This window comes from Phalacrocorax carbo, chromosome Z (assembly GCF_963921805.1).
Source record: "Phalacrocorax carbo chromosome Z, bPhaCar2.1, whole genome shotgun sequence".
Classification (NCBI taxonomy): Eukaryota; Metazoa; Chordata; class Aves; order Suliformes; family Phalacrocoracidae; genus Phalacrocorax; species Phalacrocorax carbo.
This window is the reverse complement of record NC_087548.1, coordinates 74,642,421-74,658,074: the sequence shown is the minus strand read 5'-3', so window position 1 is coordinate 74,658,074 and position 15,654 is coordinate 74,642,421. Positions and strand designations below refer to the sequence as shown.

Below are 15,654 nucleotides of genomic sequence, written 5' to 3'. Positions count from 1 at the left end.
AAGTGTGCAGAAGAAACCCTCTCTCCCATTGCACTCCAATGCATGGAGACCATTCAGGCCAGTGGCAAGGCGTAAGAGAAGGAGACAGCACCAGAGACTACCTTGCTGCTAAGCAGGCCGTGCTTGGTGAGACTGAACTGCTTACCTGGGCGGCTGCAAATGTGGGGTGGCTATCACTGGAACACCGTGCAAATCTGAACCACAGCCACAACTGTGAAACAGCCAACGTTGGGCCTGGCTACAGCAGCGTCATTCAGGGCTCCCTGTTTTGGTGTCATCCTGTATTTATTAGTTTCACACTTCAAAAACAACCAGCTCACTTCTGCTACCTATGGAATTTTTTATGCTAGTAATGTCAATATAACACCAGCAGTTAACATTAGGAAAAGACTGACTTTAAGAAATGAATGTCAGCAAAAAACCCTAAAAACACAAAACACAGATAAATTTTAAACAAATGTCCGTGAAGAACACAAGAGGTGATGTTATCACTGCGCTAAACTGTCCAGTGAAACAGAGCAACACTGTCACCTGCCTCTGCTTTAACACGTGCTTCCAGAGAAAGTTAAAGACTAACTTCAATAATTACTATTAAGAAATTCACTCTTTATTCAACTGCCTAACTCAAATACTCACTGCCAGGTTCAGCAATGCTCACGTATGCCTGTAACTTTCTTAACACATACTCATAGCATCTGACTGCCCCAACAATGCTAGTAGTTCTACCATTAGGCATAAAGGCACGGAGAAATATGTGAGACGTCTAGGTCCACCTAGAGGGACTGGTGGAAGGCAAGGTGAAGGTTTCATAACTGGCTCAACTTCATTGGCTCCATCCAGCCCCAGCACCTTCATGGCACATGCTGCTGCCGTGCATGTCACAGGTGGTATTCCCATTTGCCAGTCACGTGCCAGACCCTGAGTGATGCACAGTGAGGGCATCCACTTAATTTTCCTTGTGTCTCCCCATTCGTGCCATACTAAACTCCTTTATCACTGAGGTTAACATAAGCAAGATGTACCTCAGTAGTGCAATAGCCTGCAGGGTCTTGAAATCAGCGGGGGATTTTGGTCAGGGTGCAAGAGCAGGAGCAGCGTGTGCTCTCCGTGTCACACAGCAAAGAGGGAGCAGTTGGGGGCACTCTTGGTGAGCAGTGCATGCACAGATGCTTGTAAAATTAAATTCACAATGCTTGTAAATCTTCTCAAACCACCCTTACCACAGAGAATCAAGGATTGCCCTTTATGGCAGTTTCTAAACAACTGTCTCTGTTAACTGTGAAGAAGCTGGCAACCAGACAGGCCATGGGTTTCATTTACAGCAGCAAAAGTTCCTGAAAAACTGCTCTCCCCAGCAGTCTGCAACTTCCCACTCCCAGCCCACTCAATGCCCAGCATGCACTGCAGAGGCCTTTACCAACACAAAACAAACCAGAATAAAATAGGATTTTGTCAGAACAAACACTCTGTCTTGCCCCAGGGTATGCACAGTCTGCCCAGGTTACTCCGTGCTCCCCTGGCATAACAAGCAAATGCATCCCATACAGAAGAGCAAAAAAACTTTCCGTTTCTGTCAGCAAATTGCAGGCATATGGCCTTGCACAGGCAAGCCTAGTGGCTTTCGTGCTGCAGGTGCAGTGGAGCACGCCAGGTCCGTGTGCACCGCACACAGCAAGCTGCATTTCCTGACGAGCTTCAGGCAGTGCTGGATGGCCCTCCTATTGCCCATTTTTTGTCTGTTTGCTGCCTAGCTGTAGTCCCTTTCTCCTCAAGGTACTACTGGCTAAGATATCCCCCAAAAGACACTGTTGAGTATTGTTCCCTCTTCTTGCTAGAAAAACCTACTGCTTTGACATTGTCTGTGGGGAAGGGTATTGTGTGTCTCACTTCTACCACACTCCCAGCCCTTGTGGATGCAAGAGCCAAGAAAGCAACAGGAGCGGTTACTGCTAGACCGGCAGGACGGCTCAAGGTGCTGTCCAGGTGGCAGGTTGGTTTGCAACCTTTCATTCACGTCCCCCCACCATTATGCTTGGTATTGCACGTGTATCCTCCATGACACACCTCAAGAGCATGAAACCAGCAGGGCTCAGCCTGCCCCTGACCTTGGGCATTGCCTAGAAGCAACCGCAGTGGCTCAGGTGCTCGTTAAGATCACAAACTATTTGCGCACCTTCTTTCTTGAGCACTTTTCCCCTCAACCTGGAGTTCAGATTTCATCAGGGCTGCAGCACGACACTTCTCAGAGGTGCCATGCATTTACCAAAACACATTGCACATTATTTTTACCCACTTCTGTAGCTGAGCAAGCCTCTCACACACTCTTCCCCCTCAAAAGAAGCCATTTTCACATGGCTTTGGAGAAAGACCTACCTGCTCTCGGTGGTACAGGTGGGAGGGTAAGGTTATTCCCCAGTTTTGCGCTCCTCTGACCCATTAGACTGCCAGACCTGCAGTCCCCATTCCTCAGGGACTGGATCACTGGTTTGTGCTCTGTAAACAGCCTGGATTTTGTAGTGATGGGGTGGCAGTGGCCAACAGGCTGTTTTCCTTTAATTATAAACCTGACACTACTTGGCTAGCTGAAAATCCAGCCATATGATTAAGAAAAAAAGCCTAAGAAACAGATGCCTTGTCCTGCATCCAGCCTTGGGGAAGGTGGACTGTTCAAACACATGGGGCAGACACATGCAGCAGGATTGCAAAGCTCGAGCCAAACACTGCGACGTCCTTCTTTCATCCTCTGGACCTCATCCTTTTGCAAGCAGGAGGGCAAATCACTGTAGCTATCAGCACCCTCGGGCAGAGCAAGGCAACCCTGCATCATTGCCCTGGAGGCACTTCTCATCTTGGAGTGCAGTCAGGAGCTCAGTGGTTTTTGGCTGCACATAATGCCCTTTAGCAACAAAACACCCTTTAGCCCACATCCCTCTGATTCATTATCTCCTTCTGTAAAATGGGAGCCATGTTTCTGTAGTGCAAAAGGTAGCGCACTGTGGACAGCCCACAGTGGGCCCTCCTTGAGGTATTCAGGCCAGCTGGATGGAGACAGGACCAAGGCAGACCATTGCTGAGTGCACCATTTTGGAGGGAACTGTAGTATCCCGCCTCAAGAATCTGATTCAAAACTCAGTTTTCCCTTAAGAGATTTATAGCAAAATACAGTAAGCTTCTCCTGGAAGCATCAGTCCTGAGTTATGTGGCTTTTGAGGCAAGCTTAGGTTTGAGAGTCCCACCTCATCAGTACCAAGGCACATAACCACCAGGTTATCTGGTACACCAGATAGTTGCTTCCATCAGTTTATTTCCCACTTGAACAGCTAGAAAATTTCCTGAATTTTTTGTGTTGTCTTCTTCCTTCTCTCATTCTCTGTCTAAGGATATTACTGATATCTATCTCTCAGACCACTCAGGCAACGTACTTTTTCAAAACTTGTAGTTACAGGATAAAAGGTTTTCTGAGGCAACTCTTGCAGAAAGTCCAGCCAACATCCCCCTACCCTTTCCATATGCAGATGCGGTATCTGATACCAGGCAGATGGTGGTAGTATCAGGTGTCTGCTGTACACTTATATCAGACACAATAAATAATACACAACTAATGCAAACCATCAGTTTCATTCTGTTCCTACTTACTTGAGACTGCACTGCATGCATTACCTTATCTCTAGCTGAATGCAACACATCTGCCCAAACCCATCACTGAAGACTGAATTAAATTTCCTTGGCAGTAATATTATTATGTATGCAGCATGTTTATCTAGTGCTGTCTTTTCTATTTTCTATCTTAAGTGTCTTGAAAATGTAAAAGCAATTTAATTTGCCACCTACTCAAATACTTTCTACCAAACAATCTAATGGGTCAAACCATGTGAAAAACGGTAATGCCTTTTTCTCTTGTCAGTCCCCTGAAACCAGCAAAAAATGCCACACATGCAACAACAACAAGAAGACATTGTTTCTCAAATAGCATGTCATAGGAGCATAAATTTTAGTTTGACATCCTTCTGAATTCCTTGTAATATAACTATAAATACAGCAAAAGTGATAAACTTTATGGTTTTTGAGAAAGTATCTTGCATAGGCAGAGCATAATTAAAAGTAGTGCAGCACTTAAAACAAATCCCATCAGATAGAATCGTACCTGCACAACAGTCATGAGGGAAGACTGCTAGATTCCTGATGGCTGTGAGAGCCTTTCAAAGCAGTCATTAAATAGAGCAGAAAGGTGAATCAAGCAGATGAAGATGACTTATATGACTTAATTTACTTGACCTTCAATAAAGCTTCAACAAGATACCTCATGCCTTAGAGAGCAGGTATTAATTAATGTAAAAGCAGTATGCAATAGGAACAGCAGACCTTTCCACTGTGTGAGGACCTTGCTGACAGGGGCCTCCAGTGTTAGTCCTGGGGGCCTGGGTCCCACTCTCCCAGTCACCAGCTGGCTGGGAGGAGGCTTTTACACCAGACAGCGCTGCAGACCTCTGCTTAACCCAGCCCCAGAAGCACATTCCCTGGGACATCAGCCCTGGACGAAAAGCCCATGCAAGACTGTAGGAAACCCACTGCACCTCCAAACTGTGCACAGTGCAAGAGGGGCAACCCACACAAAACCCAGAGCAATGACAGGTTCATCCACACAAAAGCCCTGGTTGCTCTGCACAGCCAGGATGTCCCCACCTATTGCCCTCCCCAAGACTACCAAAGGCTGCCTTAATTTTACACGATGATTTGTAGAATACCATCAAGGCAACCAGGTGTGTCCTTCAAGCCTTCCTACTGACTTGCCAACCCAGTCCCAAAACCCTGACAAAGGCACCTGTGAGGGCCAGGGCAAAACTGCATTTGAGCAAAGACTCCATCCACACAGGAGTCTCAAGAGCCACACGCAGATGCTCCTCCATCTCCTCACTGAGAGGCACAATGAAGTCCCTCCTGATGAATGATGTGGGCAGGGAAGGGAATATGCACCGGTCATCCCAGTTTCTTCTTAAGAGCAACAGTCTGCCAAAAAAACAAGAGAAAAAAAAAAAAAAAGACTGGCAACTCACTTGGAACACATCAGTGAAGATCATTGACCGGTGGCCATTAGTAGTGGGAAAAAAGGGCACTTGGTGATAAGGATGGATATAATGTCATATTACAAACTTACCCCAGCTGTGCCTACGGGAACAAGAAAGCCTGTCTTCCAACACTGCACAGTGTGGGTAAATGGTGACATTTATCAGGTGGATGCAGCCCACGAAAGACACCAAACAGCTGAGTCTATATGGGTTCACTCCACTTTCTGCTTCTTAATTGTGCTAGGACAGTGGGAGTGCATCAGTGCTAATGCAGTAAAACACAGAGCAATTTGCTCTGCTTTTGCCTTGTTAGAAAGGGTATTCCTCATGCCCAGTGTGCCTCTCACAGCCATGGGCAGGGCACCAACATCAGGGTATGGCCATGAGGGGCACTGCTGCAATGAGGGAAATCATCGCCTTCTACTGAAGGAGCAAGAGTGACATATCCCCTAGAAGAAAAATAAATCACTGAGCCCAAAGGGCAAGCCCTGAGATTTTAGAATACACACACACACGCTGGGTTCATACTTCTTTGTTTCATAAAACCTGCTGAAGTGGTTCCAGGTTTTTACTTCCCCTATCTTAATTTTCACAGTATTATCCCATGTAAATACTTCTGCACCAGTTAAATGGTCTGTAAGCTAAGCTAATCAAACACAGCTGAGCAGTTTAATCAGTATCTAGGAGGTCAGCAGAGGTGAAGACAGTTTTAGAGATGCCTGACTGGAAAGAGGTCACTTAGCTTTAGAGAGTTAACTATCCAACAGGAAAGTATTGAGTGTTAACACATACACACACAAAAGATTAAATTGCAGCAGTTAATAGTGCATATCTTTGCTATACGACTCTCAGCTGCTACTTCTTCTTGACTCCTGGCTAGACCAGAGCAAGTTTTAACCGTATTTATGAGACTGTTCAAATGCATACAGCAAACACGGTGTCTTAAAGCAGATGCAGCATATTGAAGAAAGCTCAATTAAAGTGTGGAATGCTTCCGGAAAATAAAGAGCTGGGTGAATAACCACCCTCCATATAAATTGCCTTTATTCCAGTACTGCTCCACTATCCTGGGGAGCCGTTCCAAAACACGACTTACTTGTGATGCTTGGTATAATGTATTCTCTTGCAGTTCAAAAGAAATTGTAAATCCAAATTTACAAATTTTATTTTTTTTCTCAGCCAGACAGCCTTTTTTTCATACATGTGAATGCATGACCAAGAAGGGCTCCTGTACATTTCCATGCTGAGCTCTGTCTCATTACTTCGGAATAGATTATCTAACCAGACGAAAAAGCTAGCTGAAAGAAAAACATATCCACAAACAATCTGGGAAAAAAATACAGGAAAAAAAAATGCATGGAACTTAATTATCTACTAAAATTTGCAGGCATTAATTGACTACTGCTTCTGTTTCTGGTAAGATCACTCACCAGTGTTTTGCTGGACTGCGCCATAACATCTAATATGTTATAGCACTGAGAACTTATGGTAAGCAAGTAACCATGACTAGGGTAAGACAAGGGGTGGGGGGAAAGAATCTACATACTATGGATTTATATATATTGCATATATAATTTTCTAGCTTTCTTCAATTGCCCACACAATAACTATCTTCTCGCTCTCAAATCAAGACAGATTTGTAAAATCTAAATATCTGACCCAGTGCTCCCCAGCCAAAAACTCTTCATCAGTCACCAGTATTTTAATCAAATCACACTGCCTGTCCAGCAAACACTCAGCACTGTGCCTGATTTTTAGGCCGATGCCAGGCTCCAGGCCAGACAAAGTAGCTGGAGTCCGACATTGATTGTTCAATTCATAATATTCAGTTCTGCAAAAATAAGCCATTTATGGGGTTCTTAAATATACCCTGCTATGAAGTGAAGCTGTGTGCAGAAAAAATGATTTATTTGAAAGAGGTTTTGGACACAAGTTATTTGCATGAGGTTTATTTGCAAGTCTTGACTTGGGGGCACAAGTTTTAAAGTTGCAAGGAGAATCTACATTGAAATGTAACTTGAAATTGAGAAGATCTAGAAATTATCAACCTGCTAGTGGATACTTAATATTCATTCGTTATAAATACAACACTTCCTTTTAACTGTTTTAGTTCCACAACAATTATCTGTATTTTTGGAAATCAGAGATGAAAATGTTACACCAGAGTGGTTTAACTCATCAAGTCTGCTAAAATTGCTAGGATTCACACATTTGGCACAGACTATGCCAAGCACTTCACAGAACAGTTTCAACTGTTGTTTACTGGTTGCACAATAAATGTTTGCCTCTTGGGTCTAAAAAATTTAATACAGAGTCTTTAAGAGCTCAGTTTTTAAAAAGTCACCCTTGATTTTATAGTTACAGATAAGAAGGTTAAAATATGCTTCAACTAAAAAAAGAGAAAAAAAAATGCATGATTTTTCCCCCAATAGAGCTAAAAAAAGACAGTACAAAATCTAAATTTCAGACAGGAAATACTTTCCTAGTTAAACATAAAAAAACCCCAGACTTTATAATAAGCTTTCAGTTACAATAAAATCTGGGCAGATATTTAACCTCACAGTGTAAGCTGGCGTGACCTGGTATGACTATGGACTGCTGTAGGGGGACAATCCACGTGATAGAGAATATAAAATATTCCACTGAATGAGTGCATTGACATCCTCCATGCAAAAATGGCTCAACAGCAAGGATCAAAATCTCACAGATTAAAAAAATTGTCAGCTTCTACATTTGAGAATAGTTCATTAATTTTGTTCCATCCTGCAATATTTTGCAAATTCTAAGCTACGACATTTGGAGTGTTACCAGCTAAAATATGCCAGCTCCTTATGGTGTGTTGCAGCGGATTTTACAAACTATCACGGGGCGATGAGGGTTTTCTCTACAGCTTCGGGAGAACTCTTAGCAGAGAACATAAATACATCCTCTCCCCTCTGTACTTAAAAGCGCAGAGACACCAGAAGTATAGAAATTACAGTCTGCGGCTTCAGGTTTAAGGAGAGGAGACAAACAGAAAAGTTAAGAAAACACTGCAACACCAAGCGCATACCAAAAGCTCATCTTTCCCTAATTTCAGCTGTCATCCTGGAAACTCCCTGCACACAACTGCAAGGAAGCACCTGACTGTAGCCCAGCTAAGTTGTAAATACCATGCTAACATGCTGTCCAAAAAAGGGAGGAGGTCTCTAGGCTGTTCAAGCACTTTCCTGCACCGGGACTGCTTCTAGGGAGACATCAGTACCGTGACAAGGACAAAGCTGAAGATATGCCAATTGAAAAGTATTTTCATTTCACCACAGCATTTTCCTCTAAATGCCACTGAGGTCCCTCCACGCAGCCGTTCACACATCGCACTGGGTCACGCTGCTCTGTGGTACGAGGTGATGCTTTGCAGTCACAACTTCAGACAGGCACCCTTTCTACCCTGCCCCCCTCTACTTCCTATTAAAAACCCCTGAGTTTCTGGTTGTCTTTCTTCAGCCCTGTTGGAAAATGTCCATTATACTTTTGTTCTAGGGAAAAATTTCCTACAGACTAGGAGTTTAAACATGAAACAAAATTCACTGAAAATGAGGGATCCTCCTAAGCAGAATCATAGTTCCTCTCTCCAGGAATCCAGCAGTCCGCCCCTGCTGACAGACGCTCATGTAACCTCATGAGGACTTCCCATGGCAGCGTCCTCGGCGGGTATCCCAGAGCTTCAAGACCCTTTTTCTGAGAGCATGTTTTGATGCCCAGTCCTGACCTTCCCTCCTATAGCAAATTACTGTTCCCTCTCCCACCCACCTCAGCCATGAAACAAAGTTACTCCCCTCCCCTTTGCAGAGTGGTGGTTTTTCTCCTTAAAAAAAAAAAAAAAAAAAAAAAAAAAGGTCAAAAAATTGCTACGGAGCTTGTCATTTCAGCATTTCCTACCACAGAGCAGAACCCTGCGTTTTACACTCCACACCTTGTCGTCTCCCACCCAGATCTCCAAGCTGTGGAGATGATTTTGAAATCTGATTCTGTGCTCCCACATCTTTGTGGCTCCTTCCAGCCTCATGCTCCATGCAGGTGCAATACAAGGGAGGTGCATTATTCCTTCTACTGTGTCATTTGGGAAAACACTGGATAGGACCGGGAACAGGACAGATCCCAGCCGAACCACAGCTCCCTCACCTTGTAAGTCAGACACCTTCTCTGCGAGACCTATCTTTGTCATCTGACTACAGAATATAATAGAATATGTGTAACAGTATATAATAAGAAGAATAAAACATATATACCATGTTAGTAAGCTATTATATTGTAAAAAATTAAATACAGAATAATACAATGTAAAAATACATTATTTATATGTAGCACAAATATAACAGCATATATTACATATATATTTATAAATATGCATACTTTTATATTTGTATATTATTCATATTTGTATATGATAGATCTTTACATATTTATAAAATATAACAGAAGTTATTTTGGGAACTACTGGGCAAACAGTTAAATGATTTCCCGAAACTGGTTGTAAACCACTGCCCTTGACCATTTGGAAATTTACACCTACAAAATAAGTGGCTGGGTTCAGCAGAGGCATATTAGAAACTCTTTTTTTTGTTGGGGGAGTGTGGGCAGAGGCAGGGGACAGCATTTAACACGGGCAGCCAGAACAGCAGAACCCAACAACAGCTTTTAACAACCGCAGCTCCCTGGTCCACGGGCCAGCACACCTCCACACGGGAAAACACTGCTACCTCAAAACAAAGAAGACGATCAGTGATCAGGAGCTTAAATATGGTGTGGTGTCTGGCTCTTAGCCATTTCACAGCTTTCCACAGGAGCATTCCCTTTAGGACATATCTCTAAGTGGCCACTCGTGTCCAGTTAGTTTTTTGCTGTCTGTCACACCAATCAGCATTCTTTAAGGCAGGATGTCTTAGTACACAATTAAGTACCACAGGTCATTTAGGGGCTGCTTCTGGCAGAGCAAAGAAAATTTCAATGTAAACTGCTAGACCATCAGTGGTTTTCCTTTACTCCAGCCTTAACCCATGACAGGATAGCCACTGAGATTTGGCGCTACTAAATTCAGTTGCTGCCAGCTTTACGCCGATTCTGAATAAAACTGCTACAGAAGATAATTTTATCATGGATATCTTTCTTGTCCATTTCTTTTGTCAAGATGCAGCTGTTCATAGGACTAAACAATAAGATTTTCAAACTACAGCATTGGTGATTCAAGAAAACTACTTCTCATCTAGACCAGTTGCCAAAGCTAAGCAACCTGTGCATTTGGATGTTTGCCCACTGCTATGTGTTTATGTTCCTGTTTTTAAAAGCATTTTGGGGATTTTTTTGCCTGACTGTCCACACTGACCAAAACACTCACTTTACTGAAGATCACAGAGGAAAATAATAGGGCACATCATACAGAAAAGGGTGGGGAAATTAATGAAATAAACAAAGCTGGAGAGAAAAGGGGAGAGGCATCTCTTCTCTCCCCTTGTCTCTTCCGGTTATCGTAGGTACTAATTATAAACAAGGTATGTAAAACATTTTAGGTACATTAACTATTTTTTTAACTACTGCAGTGGAAATAAAAACTTACAGAAGGTCACAGTGGTCACTCCATGAATACCACGAATCTAATCCTGTGATTTCGCACTTACAGGAAAACTTTTGTTCCTGTAACTTTTCACAGGACTAAAACCCTAAGATGCCTGGGTCTAACAGGACTCATGTGATGTCTCTCGGCTAACATAAGTCAAGTGAACAAATGTTCACAGATCCTGCCTGTTGCTAAACAATAAATAAGAAAAGGGGGTGGAGCAATATGAAAGAACTCTCCAGCAATACAAGGACTGCGATAAAAAGTGGCAGACCAGAAAACATGGAAAACATCTGTAATTGAGAATAGCCAGATGATGCAAAATAACTTACTTCTTTGCACACGTATCATGACATGTAAGTCAGCCATAGAAGAGATACACAAAGCTCAGACTAAATCCAGGATCTGGGATGGGCCCTTTTCACCATACCCTTCTCAGAAGAAAACATAATACTGAAAGTTATCTGCTTATATCCCATCCCTGTAAGACCGAGGCTAAATTACAATACATTCTCACCACGCTGAAGGCATCTATTCTTTTATTTTTGTTTCCATTTTGATTGCTTGAGTTCGGACAGTCATATGAACAAGGCTTTTTTTTTTTTACTTCAGGGCCCAGAATTACCAAACCAGAAAAGCGCAGACAATCAGTGGCCAGCCAAGGGTCTCATTAGGGAATCTGCGCGGTGTACTTGTTACCATGGAAACGAGAGAGGGCTGGCACGCTGCAATTTCTGTCTTGCAAGAGAATTCGCCAACCCTGCCAGTAAATAAAGTTCATAAATCAACAAATCAGAGCCAAGGTCAAGTAACTTAAGATGAAGCAGTCGTGCTCCACAGGTCATCTTCATTATTAATAGTACTAAGATACAAGTCTATCTAGTTCCTTTGAGGTATTATGCAAATCCATCATGGAAACATTTGACTCAAACTAATGCCCATTTTTGAGTATTTTTCAGAGAAAAGGAACCACAAAAGCCGATAAAAATTTGCACTAATTTAAGTCACTAACCTTCATCTCACCCCATTTTACTTTGCAGAAAGGTGTGCAGCAATAACCTTTGAAAGCAGAGCCTTATGTTCAGCTAGTTACACTTGAATTACCAGATGCATAACAATCCTCAAGAGGACTAATTGCCACATACGTTTCTGTGAAGTGCCTTACAAACAGTAGTTAATTTTCACACCACCTCTGTGAACTGTGCTCAGTTATCGCTCCCAGAGTGCAGATGTCGAAAAACACTGGCACTGTGGAATGAGTGCCAAGGCTGGGATTACAGGTCTGCCCATGCTTTAAGTTTCTTCAGACCTCTTCTGTCTGCATTTTGAAACTACAAAGGAAGGGAGGAAGAGAGGCATAAGGTCAGGAGACTGAAAATACCAAAGATGGCACTGCTGAAACTCTGAGAGTCTCCCTTGACCTGGAGTGCGTGGACACAAGGCAGCCTAGTCAAACGGGCACCAAGGTGAGGTTCGGTGGCCACTTAACAAAGGTGCACCTGGAGGCTGCCAGGGATGAACTGCTAACGAAGCAAACTGCTACTGCTTTGGAAATTCTGTTACTATAAACCCATTATCATTGTGTGAATGAAACAGAATTACACTGTGCTTTTGAAGCTTTCAATAAGTTCAGTTTTAGGCAACTTCCTGGTGTAGTACAGAGACCACCAGTGCACAGATGGATCAGTACAGGAGCACCGTCAATATATATTTGCTTAAAAAACAAAACAAAGCACCAGATTGCTAACAACAGCTAGAGAAGTACTTGAGCTGTTACAGTTTTTCCACAAGTTTTAGGTTACCTCCTGGAAACCTAGCTATTTAAGCAGAATACAAAGACGACCTGTGTTACATTCTTGAGACGAGTTACTGGCAACACCGGAAAGAGTAGCTCCACTGTGTCTCTCTCTCACAACAAGCTTTACACTGCATGTAAGGCCACCTATTATCCCCTAAACACTTTCTGTTAATACATAGTTTGCACAGTTTCTTTTTTCCAATTCTTATCTCTTTATTACTCATTTGGGTGCAAGGTTTTCAAACTATCAGGTTCATTTATTAGTTTACCTATAAAGGATTTCAAAGAGCTGATAAACTTGAGCACAAGGTTGAAGAACAGCTTTTTGCTGAAAGGCACAGGCAGAGGGTGAAGGGGGACTGTGGGTATCACTTTGCCAGGTCGCGTGCCAGGCTCAGCACAGGACAGCAGGTGAGTGCACGAACTGTGCGACTTCTGACTTTGACTTTTGTGTGGCTTTAGGAGTGGGCAAAAAAAGGTCTAGGTAAGCCCAAAATGATGTTTGAGAAATCAGCCTGAGGCAACTGGCAGATCTGACCCCCAAGGCGATTTTACTCGGCCCCTGGCAATGCCAGTCGGTAGGAAGCAGCCTGAACCGATGCATGCCTGCAGCCCCAGCGTGGTGCTGGCTGGGGGTTATTAGACTAATTGCAGCACCACACAAGTACAGCCCTGTCGGTCTGAGCTCTGAATTATATGAAGGGGAACGGAGGCAGCCACAGGGGAAACAGTAACTGGTCACTCCTGACCTGAAATGACCTTTTGGGGGAGCTCTGTTTAAAGAAGGGAAAAAGTTAAGGAAACCAAGCCTAGTCCCTGACCTGAAAAGTTGTCATCCAGAATGTAGCAAAGGGATGTAAGAATTTGATTTATGCAAATTCTCACTGGTTCTAACAAGCACGCTAAGGGCTTGGACCCATTTCTCTTCAACTCAATGGAAAAAAGGCAAACCATTACTGTCCCCAGCAGTTCACAGTCAAGCTTTAGCATCTCTCACAATTTTAGCGTTGCAGCACTACTTGCGGAGGTTGTATTTCTGAGAAGGATAGCGGGGGAATGGCGGAGAAGGCAGGCAAAAGCAAACTTCATGGATTAACAATTGAAATGTTGAAAGCCAGGCATATATGAGGACTTCATTTTTACCTGGTGTATTGTTTTGTTTCTGTGACAGATCTTCATTCACTCAAACAGAAACAGCCTTACTCTACATCTAGTACTACTGAGTAACCAGCTGCGTTCAGGGGATATTTATAACCATTAACGTTGTAGATGGAAGGTGAGTTTTAACGTATGTGTCATATTTATTCCTTCGGCTGAAAAGTGGCTCTGTTTCTGACGGCCGAATTAGATAGTGGAAGGCTCCGTATATCTCTCCATCGTTTTCACTCTTTTCCTTTACACTTAACCATCTTTTCCAAGCTTGTTTCACAGTTTTCTGGCTTCCCTTACCGCTCTCAGCGACAAGCCAAGTTTGCGAGGGGCTGCCTTTGCCAGCGCACACCCCGCTGCCTGCTCGGGCCGGCGGCGAGTGGGACCCGCCCGCGCTCCCCTGCCATCCCGCGGGAGGTGCTGGGGGGGGGGGGGGCCCTGAAACCCCCGCGGGGTGGGGGGCCAAACCACACCGCCCCTCTGCCCCCCGCTCGGTACAGCCGCCAGACCCCAGGGTCCCCAGACGACTGCACCCCCGGCTGCCCCCCTCTATTTTATCCCGGGGGGGTAGGGATGGGGGGAGGGTCGCTTTTCTTTTTGCAAGAGGATGCAACGGAGGCGGGGGGGAGGTGTGGGGTGTCACCCTGCTCTCTACGTTGTGCCAAACCGCGAGCCCCCCCCCCCCCCCCCCCCAGGCACTCCTGCCCTCCCCCACGTCCCCCCGCGCCGGCACCTCCCGTGCAGCGTGGGGGGGGGGGGGGGGGGGGGGGGGGCACACCTACCCCCGCCACGGCACGCCGCCCCACGGAAAGGGCCGGGGGGGGCCGTGCGCCTGCCCGGGGAAGCTGCCCGGAGAGCTCTCCGCTGCGCACAAAGGGAGATACGGGGAATATCGCCCGCCCCCGCGGCGGGCAGCGCGGGATGCACGCGCACACACGCGCACGCACACGCATGCACACCCACGCACACGCATGCACACCCACGCACACGCATGCACACCCACGCACACGCATGCACACCCACGCTGCAGCCGGGCTGGTCACGTACCTGCAGGTGCCTGTCCATGGGAGCGTGGGGCGGGGAGGCTGTGCAATATCGCCTGTATTGCATGGGGGGGGGATTACTGTGATATTGCTCGGGGGCGGGGGGGGGGCTGCTCTGCTCCCCCCGCCCTCTTCCTCCTCCTCCCCCGCCTCCTGCCCCCCGCGCGCGTGTGTGCGCTGCCCTGCGCGGTGGTACTCCGCGCCGGAGGAGGCAGCGACGTGCTCGGGCTCCTGTCAGCTACCGGAAACCGGCGGCCGGTCACACACACCGCAGGAAGTGTGCGACGGCACCCCCGCGCGCCCCCGACCCGCCGCCCGCCGCGGGGGCCGCCTGGGGACCGGCCGCGGGCCCGCAGCACGGCCGGAGGAAGCACCAGCGCCTCCTTGCTCGGCGCCAGGCGGCAAAGGGCCCCCCGGGTGATGGTGGTCGCCGTGCGCCCCTGCTGAGAGCAAGCAGACGGGGTGGCCGCATCTGCGGCGCTGCCGTGGGCGGGGGTGCCTACCTGCGGAAACTCACGGAGGGAAACGCGTGCGAGCAAAACCGGGGTTGTCTCACTGATACCAAGGAACATCCTCAGCTGACATAAAATAACGTAATCCAGTTGTCCTGGTGAGGATCTGTTGACTTACACCGGCGGAGTTACTCAAAGTAGCTGCGCCCAAACGACCGCTGCCCAATTGTTTTGTGCAGATAAACACCATTCACCCTTATTTCATTTTTTTTTTTTTTTCCGCAAGATCATAGGTACAGCACCATGCACTTACTATTTTTATGTGGGGTACATACATACGCATACGTGTGCACCCCTCCTGCATCTGCACATAGGGCAATACAAATTGCAATTTCTCTGTTGTGAAAACTGCAACTTCCTTGATTTCTCTGCAGCTACAGATCCCAACAGCCGCATTACTCACATTAGGAAATTTTTTTTGCAGTTGCTCATGGGAGGGCTCACCATGTGCTTGCAGCATTTTCTCTGGGTGCCTGTTCTCCCACAATAAGCG

At 45.7% G+C, this 15,654-nt stretch overlaps 1 protein-coding gene across 2 annotated transcripts in view; it reads right to left on the bottom strand.

Moving 5' to 3' along the window:
* Nucleotides 1-15,314, bottom strand: part of KIAA1958 (KIAA1958 ortholog) — a 67,938-nt gene extending 52,624 nt beyond the window's left edge. The window contains exon 1 of one of the 2 annotated variants that reach the window (XM_064438358.1): nt 15,153-15,314. The gene's annotated coding sequence lies outside the window, so the exon portion shown is untranslated. Of the gene's footprint in view, nt 1-14,653; nt 14,932-15,152 lie in introns of those variants that run through there. The other variant, XM_064438355.1, reaches the window with a different exon arrangement.
* Between the last annotated feature and the right edge of the window lie 340 nt (nt 15,315-15,654).